Source organism: Pteropus alecto, unplaced genomic scaffold (assembly GCF_000325575.1).
Source record: "Pteropus alecto unplaced genomic scaffold, ASM32557v1 scaffold42, whole genome shotgun sequence".
NCBI lineage: Eukaryota > Metazoa > Chordata > Mammalia > Chiroptera > Pteropodidae > Pteropus > Pteropus alecto.
In genome coordinates this window covers 6,878,172-6,892,000 of record NW_006434825.1, presented here as the reverse complement: position 1 = coordinate 6,892,000, position 13,829 = coordinate 6,878,172, and positions in this window count along the sequence as shown.

Sequence of the window (13,829 nt, the reverse complement as noted above, 5' to 3'; positions counted from 1 at the left end):
CTCGCCCTCTTTTCTTTCTCGCATACACGTGCACACACACGAATACATGTGTGTACAATTTACTTGTATGTAGACACGTGTGCACAGAGCGTATGTATTCATACAGTCTCACATGTGTGTGTGCATGTGTGTGTGCATGTGTATCTGATGGTGGAGTTAAGGCTAGAGTCTTTTGGGAAAACCAATTGGGGAATGCCTAAATATACAATTAAAAATTTTGATTTTTTAATTGTATATTTAACACTGTGAAGAAATAAAGTGCACTATCAGAAAAATGTAGAATAAATATATCTAGGAGAAGCAATAGTAAAGTGGTCCCAGGCAAGTAAGGTAACTCTAAACTAAGAAGGACAGTTTTTAATGTGCAAATTGAGCATCACCGCTCATTTCCAATTAATGTATGTGTACTAATTCAAGCCGTGTGCAGATTCAGCACTTGGAAATTCTTATAAGTAAATCTGACTTTAATAGAAATATTATTAACATCAAACATCACTACTGAAGTATATGGTCCTTCAAGTGTTCTCAGTTTCATCAGAAAGCAAAGAAACCAGGTTTTGTGAGGCAAGAGGAATCTCCATTCAGCTAAGTATTTCCATTTACAAAATGCTCCATTTCTTCTATGATGTATATAAGCCATTTACAGGTCATTCTTTAACCACATGAAATAAGTCCTAGTTAGTTTACGTTTTTCAGAGATTTTGGGAAAGCCAACAATTTGCATTCTAATCCCTTTACGAGCATTAATCTACTAGCCTGAATTATCTACATTCAGGTTTCACTCCAATTTTACTCCACACAGCCATTCATATTTCAGAGTCAAGATTTGCCTCTTCTTGCCAGGAAGACAATTTGCTCACAGTAGGATTCTCTGGGTGACTAAGTTCTCTTTGTCATTCTCCAATATGACGTGCCTATTGTTTGTTCTTCGCTAGTTAGTCAAAGATATTTGTTTTCTATTTGTTGGTGATATTTTTCCAACTAAAAACTAACTGAAAAAGTCTATGTCCCCATTTATTTTTTACAGTCTTTAAAAATTATTGGTAATGCCTGTTTTATTTTGCTATAATGGTGTCTTTAGATGAGAAACTCTCTGGGGCTCCAAGGAAATGGGCCAATGGAGACAAAAGGTGAACAAGTACTTGGAGGAGCCATGATTAGTAAGATGCGGGGGTGAATCAGACAAAAAAAATCCAAATTTAGTGTCTGATTGTTTAACGAGACTTAAGCAATAGGAGACATTTTGTCCAAGAGCCATCATAAACTCCAAATCATAGAATCTGGTAATCTCAGATTGTCCTAGCAAGTGATCCTAAGAGGTAGTAGATTTTATTTTCTAGAAATGGCTGCAAAATGATGAGTAATTCAACATGTTTCTCTAGAACCCATCAGGAAGTGAAATCTATGTTCCCTCCTGTCGAACCTGGGTATACATTTGTTACTGCCTCTATATGTCAGGTGTCATGGAAATAAATGAAACTATGTGATAGCCTCGTCTAGGTTATGAAAAGTGGTGTCACACTTCCCTCCCTCTCGCTTTTTCCCTCCCTCCATCACCCTCTCTCTTTCTCTAATGAGCTAATCTTTGTGATCCAATTACCATTATGAAGAATCTCAGGTTACATGATGTTACATGATGGACTCAGCTAAGTTTCCAGCCAACAATCAGCAGAAATTGTTAGACATGTAAGTGAACAAGGCTTCAGATGAGTCCAACCCATGGATATAGAGTAACAGCCACCCAGCCTTTGGGTCTTCTGGCTGAGGTCACAGATACAGGGGAGCAGAACAAAATCATCTCTGTTGAGACCTATTGGAATTCCACGTCTACAGAATCCAGGAGCTTAATAACTGGTTGATCTATGCCACTAAGTTTTGGGGTAATTTGTTATGTAGTGATAGAAATTCAGAGAAAAGGAAAAGTGGAGGATAAAAAGTTCTCTATCTAGTATGAGGGATGAATTATACATATTTTATGAAGTAAGGCCAGTATATCTTGTTATGCAATGTGCTATGGGGTAAAGTTATCAAGAACTTAACACGTTATAACACAGGGGACCGGCGAGGCATTTGGAACGTTGGTTGGAGTACACATGAGGAGGCCCTGCTAGCTTTTCTGAGCTAAAGAACTAAGCAAAAATTAACCACAATTTTTCAAAGTGAAATCAAATAAATATCCATGAGCCCATAACAATACAAACAAATGATTGATTAAATAAATAAGAAGAGACAAACTTCTATGCAGAAGAATTTCAGATACTTTATACATTCAAACCTCAAGTGGGTTGAACTTGACTCCCTACCTCTTAAGTGTGGGTATAACATAGTGGCTTCCTTCTAAAAGGTTTTGTATAGGAACAAGAGAGGAAGAGTAACTTGTACAGTAGAGAAACCTCAGCCAGTGATCAGTGTTAACACCAACAGTGATAAGTCATGTGGACACCATGTATCCTTGCTATGATAAGAATTCACTTCATCTCTGTGGTATTCCTCCTAAAAACTAGTAAACGTAGAAGAAAACCATCAGACAAACCTGAATCGAAAGATGTAATATAAAATACCTAGCCACTACTCAAAATTAGGAGTCATCAAAATAAAAACTGAGAAATTGTCACTGTCTAGAGAATAATTAGGTGACTTGATGACTAATTGTACTGTGGTATCTTGGATGGGATCCTGGAACAGAAATAGGACATTAGGTAAAAACTAGAAAAATATTAACAAAGCATGGACTGTAATTAACAATAACATATCAACATTGATTCATTAGCTGTGACAAATGTACCGCATCACTGTAAGATGATAACAATAGGAGAAATTGGGTGCAAGGGATATGGGAACTCTAAACTCTCTTTGCAAATTTTGTATCAATTTAAAACTATTTTAAAATTTTAAAAATGTTTTTAAAAAATGACCAGGGATTTTTCACAATGAAAGCATTAAAAATACCGCTTATCTCTGAAGCCATTCTGCAACCTGGAAGTAAGAATTAACTCAGTCCTTCACTATCCTCCTTGCCCTCGGCCTGAGTAGACTGGGTACAGCCAGAGAGCATACTGCAGCTTCAGGTAACAGTGGAGTTTTGAGGGAAAAAAGTTCTGGAGGGTGATGAGGTCCTAGAAGCATAAGATAAAAATGGTCCCTACCCTCATAGCTTTACATCATTATTTGGTAGAGGTAGACTTAAATAAAAGAAGCACAGGAAAAAAAAGTGATCTTGTAATATTGTTAGAAGGATATGTTGCTATGAGATTGTAGAAGAAATTTACCTTGTTAAGGTGCTCCTGGGAAAGTGATGAGTGAGTGGAACTGAAAAAATGTAGAGGTTAACTCGAAGTGGAGTGGGGTTTAGGATGGAGCTCATTACAGGCAGAGAAGCTAGCTTGTGTAAAACACTGGCAAAAAAAAATAATAATAACGGAGTTAATCAAAAGGGATGTGGCTGAGAAGTAGACAATGAAAGACTGGATGATGCCCAAGTGCCAGGTGGTGGAAGGAAAACAGTCTGGGCAGAACCAGTAAAGCTGAAGAGCCTCATCTTGGGCGGTAAGTCAGCTCCCCAAAACCCACTTCAAATGACTAGTGCAAGCCAGACCTGATGTGAAAGTCTGAACATTTTCCAACATTCACTCTTGCTTCTCTCCTGATGCCATCATCTGAATAAAGCTGAAATTGCTCTAATTATAGACCATGTGAGAAAGTAACTGCCAATATTAAACTGAAAAATTTTAAAGAATAAAAGGTTTTTGAGGTAAGCATAAATTACTAAAGCTGCCTTTCACTGAAACAGGAACACGCCAAGGCCACCTCTCTCTTTGCCTGTGGCCCATCTGTTGAACGAGAGAGTTCTGGGTTTTACAGGCTGAGTGAGAAGCGACATTCGCATGAAATCAGACTTTTTCAGGCAGAGCCTGACAGATGCAAACTGGGTTTGTGTGATTGCTGGGGAGCTCCGTGAGAAGGGTGACTGATGGGAATGAGCTGCTGAGAATAATCAGAGCAGAAGGAGGGTTAGCGAAGGGCTGAACAAGCTCAGCAAAGCTCAAGTCATTGCCTCTGAGAGTTGAAACCTCTAAAGAAAGGAGTTTCGCATATTGATCTCCTCATTCGTCTGCCTAGTGGCCTGGATTGCTAATTACGGGTTGATGTCCTAGTCTCAAGAGAGACATGCTGAAGATTTAAAGAGCAAATCTGCCCTTTCCCCATCCACCACACACACACACACGCGCGCGCGCGCGCGTGCACACGCATGCATGTACACACACACTCACAAGGTGTCATATCTTAAAATAGATTGTTATTGTAGCTCTACATACTCTATTAGACTTCTTATTTCTAGGACCGTATTAGTGCATTTTAGAATCTTTTGTAATTAAATTTTTGTCATAGTCCCTTTCTGCAAGATAACCATTGCACTAAACTTAGTGTTTATCATTCTTAAGCCTGTACGTAGTACCAGCATTTTGATTGCTTTAAGTTTATATAATATTGTAGATAGCATTTTGCTACTTTTTTAATACAAGACATTATATGGGATTATTATCCATGTTGAAATGTTTTATTCAATTTAGTCTTGAACAGTATTTCTATTTTATAAATATATAATAATTTAATTATAAATTTATAAATCGACCCTTAAGAGAACATAGAAGTTTCACATTTTTTATTTCTAATATTCTTTTTTCTAGAATTCAGTCATTATAATACATTGCCACAGTAGTTATATTTTTTAGTGTCTGCACAGATATTGTTTTTTCCAACCCTTTATTTTAAGCTGCTTGTGTAATTTTCAATGGTGTGTCTCTTATAAATGCAAAATATTATATATTTTAAAACTCCAATCAGATAATTTCTGGCCCTAATTAGCAATACTATTCAATTAAAAGTGCTTCTGGAAACTTTTCTTTATGATTCTTTGCTTTCTCTTTTTTCTCCTATGTCTTCTGTTGATTTAAAATTTCCATTTTCTTCTTTACTTTCATCTACAGATTCTAAAAGTATAAATTTCTATTCTTTAGAGAATAACTTACATTAAAAAAAAATACCTATTTATAAATGTTCCAACGAACCTAGTCATTTAGTATTTCTAAGCTTGACCAAAATAAGACACACGTTTTAGCATATTTTCAGCACTGGCAAATTTCTAGCTTGTTATTGTTATCTAGAACTTTAGTTTAACCATTTTTTAAACATAAAAAAAAAATAATGCATTTAGCTCTGCTCAGCTTTTTCCTAACTTATCAGACTTCCTTCTGGATCCTTTTTATGTTCCTGTTCATCATTTAATATTTCTCTTAATGAGGATTTCTGGGTCAATCTCTTTTACTTAACTCTAAAAATTCATTTATCTTTCAAAATTAAGGGCAAATTAAACTAGTTAATCTGTGTCTTATTTTCTCCCAGATCTAAAAATAATACCTTGTTATCTCGGGCATCTAATATTATTGATGAGGAGTTTGCTGTTAGTTTACTTAACTGTGGCTTCCTGTAGATTTTCTGTAATCTGTAGTTTCACTAGGATGTCGAGGCTAAGATTTATTCCTATTTATGTTGAATTGGATTCACTGATATTCCTTGAGCTAAGGACCAAAGCCTTTCTTCAACTGTAAAAACACAAACTTACATCTCCTCTTAAATGCTGCTTCTATACCCTTCCCTTCATTTTCCCTTTCTGAGACACCTGACAGATAGATGTGGAATTTTCAATCTGTTTTCCACTGCTCCAACCTTCTCATTCATTTTTTACTTTAAATGTTTCTTTGCACTTTGAGTTAAGTTCTGGATGAATTCTTCACTACTTTCTCAAAAATCGCCAATTTTTTCATTAACTATTCAGTTCGAGTTACTGATTCTACACACACAAATGATCAATTATACATATAATTATACATACCATATATAGTACATATATAATTATTTCTACAATTTCTATTTGGTTATTTTTTCCTCTCCCCATCTACCCCTTGCAGTTTCATTTCTGCCCTTTATTTTATTTATAATATCTAATTCTTTTATAAGCAGAATCTCTCTAGTCATCTATTTGGTCAAGTTTTACTCATCTGTACCAAGCCTGTAATTAGGATTAAAAATATCATCCCACAGATTTTAACAATTGTCTCTACTCTTAGAGTATTTCTAATAAAGATGGAGCGTCTTCCATGCACACCTATTTAATACCTTATTCTTACTTTCATCTGCTTATTTTTATCCCTATTCACAATCTGTTAGAGAATTTTTCTATACCAATTAAGACATAGGTGGCAGAAATTTCTCTTTAACCTACTCATTCTTCTCATTCAAGTCCTGTACTGAATAGCTGTATTATTGAGTCTAACCTATCTAATGTCTCTCCGCTGGAGTTTCCTTATTAACATGATGAAAATAGAAATACTTCCTTTACAAATTCTTATAAGAAATAAAAATGATTTCAAAAACTGTGCCTAACATAAGACAAATATACATGATGCTGGTTCCTTTACATTTATTTACATTCTGACCATACTCATTTTATGGAAGCTCTATCTCTCAGACCGAGAAGGAAGATACATAGAAGTCAGATCACTGACCCCAATCATCAACCTTTCAACATATTGAACAGAATACTTGAGATTGCTGCCAAAACCTATTATTTTTATGATTCTCAAGTTATCATCCAAGAAGCATGGGGACCAAAATCTTTGTATGTACTTTGTATAAGCATCTGTGTGAGTGGGAAGCTGAGAAAGGGGGATGGATGTAATGAGGCTTTCAATGAAGCCATTCCTTAGAGCAATACTTATTTAGTGAAGGGGAAAATAATCTAATTTTGATATATTGTTGAAATGCCTGGCTGAAATTTGCAAACATGGGAGATAAGGCCCTACTTGCATTTAATAATTCACTTAGCAGATATTTCTTGAGCTCCTATGTGCTAAGCATTTCCCTAAATGCTGGAAATACAGAAGTAAACAAAACCATTTGTTTTCATAAATACAAAAGCTACTTTTTCACCTCCTAATTGTCATCAAGCACTTGCATACAGGATGCAGTCCCCAGGGCTTTTGTGGAAACGAGCTGATGTTGAATAGTAGTTGGTTCTTGCTAAATCAGATAATACATATTTAGGCAACATTGGGAAGATCATACCACCTGTCTAAAGACAAACTTTATCTCTTCAAAAACTTTCCTGGCTATTTCACATTTAAAATAGGTTACTTTTTTTGTCAGTATATTTAGTCATATTTAAAACAAACTAGGACATTCTTAGGATAGTGTGTTCTGATAGTCAAGGGCTCTAAGAATATTTCATGGAACAAGATAAATTTATCCTGGATGAAAGTGAATTTAGCTGTCATATGAAAGCCGTTTTCAAAATCTTAAAGATATGGTAGGAGAGGGATTAGAAATAATCTATATGCTTCTAAAGAACATGATTAAAATTAACATCTGCCAGTATCAATACCTTCAGTATATTATACAAAATATTGCTTTAGTCCAGTGGTTCTCAAAGTATTGTTTCTGGACCAGGATCATCAATATCAATTAGGGATTTCTTAAAAATGTAAATTCCCGATTTACTGAATCAGGAGCTCTGGGGGTGGGGTCCAGCAATCTGTGCTCTAACGAGCTCTCCAGATGTGTTTTTTTTTTTTCCGTTTCCCAGGATAACTGACATATAACACTGTGTAAGTTTTAGGTATACATATGATAATATGACACATGTATATATTGTAAAAGAGTACTACATATCGCTAGTTAACTCATCAATCACCTCATACAGTTACTATTTTAACATTTAAGATCTACTTTGTTAGCAACTTTCAAGCATACAATACACTGTCATTAACTATACTCTTATAGTCACCATGCCAAACATCAGATCCCCAGAATTTACTCGTCATAACTGGAACTGCATATACTTTGATCAACATTTTGCCATTTTACCTTACACCGACCCCAGCCTCTGGCAACTGTTAATCTATTCTAAATTCAATTTCTTTAGGTTCTACATATAAGTGAGATCATACAGTTGTCTTTTTCTGACTTATTTCACTTAGCACAATGCCCTCAAAGTTCATTCATATTGTCGCAATGGCAGTATTTCCTTTTTTAGAACTGAATAACATTCTTCTGTGTGTGTGTGTGTGTGTGTGTGTGTGTGTGTGTGTGTGTGTGTGTGACATTTTCTTTCTCCATTTTCCTGCAGATGGACACTTAGGTTATTTCCATGTCTTGGCTATTGTAGATAATGCTGCAATGAACATCGCCCTAAGTTTTCCTGATGCTTGTTAACTACTGAGATCCACTTAGCACGAACTTAGGACAAGTTTCTCCATTTCCCAGACTGATCTCTTTCTACTTTACCACATGTGCTTCGCTGGACTTCTACACACGTCCTCAAAATCCCAGGTCTTTGTATATGGCGTTAATTCTTTTTCGTTCTCACTTCTAAATCTTCCCTTCTTGACAAATTCCTATTTAACCTTTAATACTTCTCTTCTCTGTCCCTTCATTACTTCTTAGTCAGAGTCACTTACCCCTTCTGGACTGTGAAAGTGTTTTGACTGATCAACTTTAGACATTTACCTGTTTGCATATTTGGATAAGAAACAGATAAATGATAATAACTGGATTTCTGGTTATTACGCACTCTTGGTTCCATGAGCTTTAACTGAATCTCTAGAGACACCAACAAAAGGAGTGTTTTCAGTGACTCATATCTGTCTGAATGGTTCATGCAGAAAGGAAAAGTACAGTCTGTGTGGCCAAACACCCAGTAACCCTTCTCAACAGTCCAGTGTCTTCTTCCATGGGATCTCACGCTAAGACAAGAACTAAAAGAAGATTTAAGGAAAAATTCCCAGGGAAAATATGAAGCCGGATATAGGTTATTTTTGAACCATATCACATAGTCCAGTAGAGAATGAGGACAATAATCCAAAATATTAAGAAAAAGTTGAAAAGGTAATCTCTCTCCGTGAGTCCCAAAGGGGAGGAAGAAAAAAAAATCAGACCCTTCTCTGAGTCATAAATTTATAAGGTAATTTACACAGAATATAATTCAGCAGAAATCAAATGTATTTGAATAGGTAATAATAAGAGCTTAAATTTGTTAGCCAATGTCTTAATTTGGGCTTTCCCCAAATCAGACCCTGAAACAAGTATTTGAGAGCAAGTAGGGAAATAATCTCAGGAAACCCTAGCCAGCTGTTGTATGGGGGAGGGCAGGAAGCCAGTATAAAATGTATTCATGAGAAGGTGACTGCAGTGAGAAACTGGGGTTTGGCCCACTTGGGGACCTCTGGGACCTTTTAGCATCTAACTCAAGAGAAACATGAAATGGGGTATTTAATCATGAATCTCTATTAACTTGGGAAAGCTCTCCAGAGCCAATCATGCTCTTGAGGATGAAGATCTTCACAGAGTCCTGCATTTCATTATGTTCAGAAAGAGCGAGGGCCAGGTGTATATGGATGAGACTTAACAGCTTCTGCCATGGACATAGACTATGATAAGCATGTGTACATATTTTACAAACATTACCCAATTACCTTTATGAATTAAACACTAGTATTATACTGTTATTATCTCCGTTTTATAAATGAGAAAATTGAAGCAAAGAGAGGTTTAATAACTGCTCAAGGCAGGATGGATAGGAAACAGTGGTACCAACTCAGCCTTCTGACCTCAGAATTCATGTTTTCAAAAACCACCTGAGAATTGCTATCAATCCATCTGGCTGACAATCTAAGACCAATGAAGTTTATCAAATCTCGACTCTTGCCATCCCTGTGTAAATGTGCCTGTTTCCCATAACTTGCCATTTTTCTCCCAGAGTCCATGCTTAATTACAACTGTCAATCATTCATGCTAACCAAATACTCCCTAGGGAGTTAGTCACAGTGTTTTCAAATATTCATTTTTGCAAACACTTTTCTATCTACTATACTTGACTTCTAGTATTGTTTTCTCTTTTTAAAGTAATTATATTATCTCCATTGGCCTGTATGTTCCAAATATTCAATTATTATCTGAAACCTCATCTCCTTTTTTTCCGAGAAAGTACCCAGGGTCGCCCGTTTTTCTCTCAGGTAAAACTGACAGTCATTCTCTTTGTTATTTCCCAGGTGACTTAGACTTTGAGAGGGAAAGCATCAAAGCAGCATATCTAAGACCATCAAGGGGAAAGGTGAAGGAGAAATTAATTAAGCATGAAGGACTTGAAAAAAAAACTTTTCTTCTTTCTATTATTTTGCTGCTGTTTAAAGCCAATGAAGAATATTTTTCAGAGGGTTTTTTTTCTAGCCCAGATTTTTCTAGCCTCTTTTTGACCATGAAATTTTCTGCCAGGGAAATACATGCTCTAAATGGTTCAATAGTTTACTGAACTGACAGGTCAATACTATCCAATAATGGGTTGATTCAGTCGAAACATTGGTTAATGACCAATCAAATCAATGAAATAGTCAGAAAAATTTGTAAACAGAGTTGTAGATGGTTCAGTGTTTAGTCCTGTTCTCCTGAAAGACTTAGCTAAAATATTCTGACAGTTCAAGGAACAGAGAGCAATACTACTTTATGTTCTCCCCATGAACTTGGTTTTGAATTTCTCTAGTACAATAAGCAGAATGCCTGTTCCATATTACCCATTTGAGCAATGTCTCATATTTATTATCCAGAGAGAATGGTAATTCTCTTGAATCTAAAATACTGTATTTCTCAATGAGACATGCTGTTAGTACACTAGTCTCAAATTTTTATTCCAAAACCTCCTTTGTATCTCATTACTTAGAGAAACCTAAACTCTGGTTAGCCTAAATTAAAGACAAAATCATAAAACATATATTGACCATTCCTTTTTTGTTTTAATCTGTATTTACCACCCATATTTCTACCAAGACCTTCGCCAACTTACTGAACTAATATTTTTATATAAATCCTCCATCTTAAAAATATCCAGTACCAACATCAACTGGAGATATCTGTTTCAAACAGATGCTATTTACATTCTACTTTGCAAAAAGAAAACTTAAAGCACTTACTCCAGATATACTACTAGCCAACCATAAAAAAGTGTTCATTAATTGTGTCATTCTTTTATGTACTTATGCCTTTATTTAAAAGTACTTGTTCACTCTTTGTTATCTGCCAAATATTTTACTATCCACTGGGGTCAAGATCATGAATAAAAGCAAATATTGTCTTGGCTTCCTGATGTTTATATTTAATGTAACAAACAAACATCAATCAAGACATCAGAGCAACAAACTTAAAATTTCCAAAATCATTAGCATTAAAAAGTGAATTATAGGAGTTATGAGAGTGTATGTAATAGGAATTTTATGAAGTCAGGAAAATCTAGGTTGGTTCATTTGGGAAAATGATAGTTTAGTTGCGATCTGAAGGTTGCTAATACATAAGAAAAAGATGGAGAAAAAAATCCAGTAGAGGGAAACAGAAGAAGCATATGGAGCAGGAGGATGTCTGGCAAGTCTGAGGGATTGAAGAAAGCCAGGATGACTAGACTGCAGAAAGCAAGGAAGGACACTGCAAAGGGTAGGACCAGGGAGCTATGCAGAGGCCAGAGCGAACATGGCTCTGGAGGCTAGGTATGGGTTTTACCTCAATTCTGCAAATGATGGGAAGTAATCCAAGCATTTTAAGCAAAGATAGGGGATGACATGATTAGAACTTTCTTTCACAAGGATGACTTGAAGTGTGAAATGACTGGAGTGAATCAAGGGTGAATGCAGGTGAACTGTTTAGAAGGTCATTCATATATTTCACCACACTCCTAAGATTCAGATAACCAAGTGAGATAATAAAGATTTTTAGCAAAGTCCCAGGTTAATTGCAAATAATCAATGTTATCTGTTTCTATTGTTGTTACTATCAATAACTAAGCAATGTATATTTTTGGTGCAAAAAAAAATCTTTTAAAACATATTTTATATTTTTTCTCAACTCACAAACTAGCAATATTTTAATGTAAAAATATACTTATATTTAAGATTTGGAAAAAAACAAAACAAAGAGAAAGATAAATTGAAAACTAATTGTACTACTACAGATATATTTTGATATATCGCCTTCCTGCCTTTTTGTAGAGTTGTTTCTTTTGTCTTTTTACATTATGGTCATTCTGTTCACATTGTATAAAAAGCAAACTTTTAAAATTCAAAGTGTTATGAACATTTAATTCCCTGTCACATTAAATATTCCTTTATTTTTATTTCCTTCTCTTTTTTATCTATTTTTATTAAAATGTATAATGGCTATTTGAATTTTATTCTTAAACTTCTTTCAGTCCAGTGAAGAAGTGGTCCACTACCCTCACATTCTTCCAGAGGGAGGAAAAACTAACTACACCTGGGGGAGAAAGGGGGTATTAGAGAGACACCTGGAGATGTTCCAAATGTGCATTTTCTTAATAACTAGCACATCACACATCTAGTTAGCATCTCATAAATAATCATAGAGTATGAATTTAATGAATCATTTTACTTTGCACTGTCAGAGGTTAACAGGAAAGCAAAATGGTTTGCTTATTTTAAAAACGAGACAGTTATTCTTTGGCTATACGATGACTAAAAAATAATGAAATGCAGCAAATAAGCATCAATCATACTAGTTTTAAAAACACTGATAGCAATAGATATATATATGTATACATATCTGTCACATCTGTCAAAACACCCTATATTTATATATGTTAGAAAATAGCTATCTATATACATTTATGTTGTGACAAGCATATGAATATGCATGCACAGTATGATTGTACATTTCATTTTTAATCCAAGTCTTTCTGTCAAAATCTTGTCCCAAGTTGCATTTTGATGGTGTATTTTTTCTGCTCTTTTCTACCCTATAAAGAAAAAGGCTTGTAAAACCAAGAATCATCAGTATTTTTATCCATATTTCTCGACACTGAAGAAAAGTGTTTCCATAGGATGTTTCTTGCAATAATTATTCTGAGAGCAAATACATTTTTAAAAAATGCTAAGCATGTTAAAAAATTGTTTCTAAAGCTATAGGCCCTCTCGGAAGACTAAAATAATATCGAATATACATGTACAAAGGGTGAATTTTCTCTGATGTTCAGGACCATCACTTTTATGACCCAGTCACTGCCACATGACATCATGACTATGATCTGTTTGGCAGAAGGAAGGATTTCACAAGTGTCCTAGGACACTAACAAATATGAATCCACTTGAGGCAGTTGGAATATGCTCTGTTTGTGACAGGGGACAGAAAACCTTGGGAAGCGCAATCTGCCACTTCTGCTATAGCATCTATGAGTGAAATACAGGCAAAGTGAGGATGGATGCTCCACCTGAAGGATGACATCTTGGAATGGGGACTAACAGCATAGATCTTCCTTCCTTAGGATACCCTAGTGCTGGTAACTATGCTCGGCACTTACTCATGTAGCTGTCTGCAAGGTCTCTCTCTCATCTACTTTCTCATCCTCTTCCAGATAATTTCCAAAGCAAACTCAATTTATCCTCATCAAATCTCTGCTAAAGCATGAAATAGGAATATGTGATTTCTTTTTGTCCTGGTAAATCACTTTTAATGTGATTAACTCTACATGATACTTACACTTAGGGCATTCTACTTTGTTTTTTAAAAGGCTAAATTGCAGGTCAAGAAATTTTAATATTGTCTGTTTCATTCTTTTCTGTCTGTGCCCCAGCCCAGGGCAAAGGGCAGCAGATATGGAGATAGGAGGGGAAGAATGGCAAGTATTAACATATCAAAATATATATATATCTATATCTATATATATATATAGATAGATAGATAGATATATATATATAGATATATATATATATATATTTTGC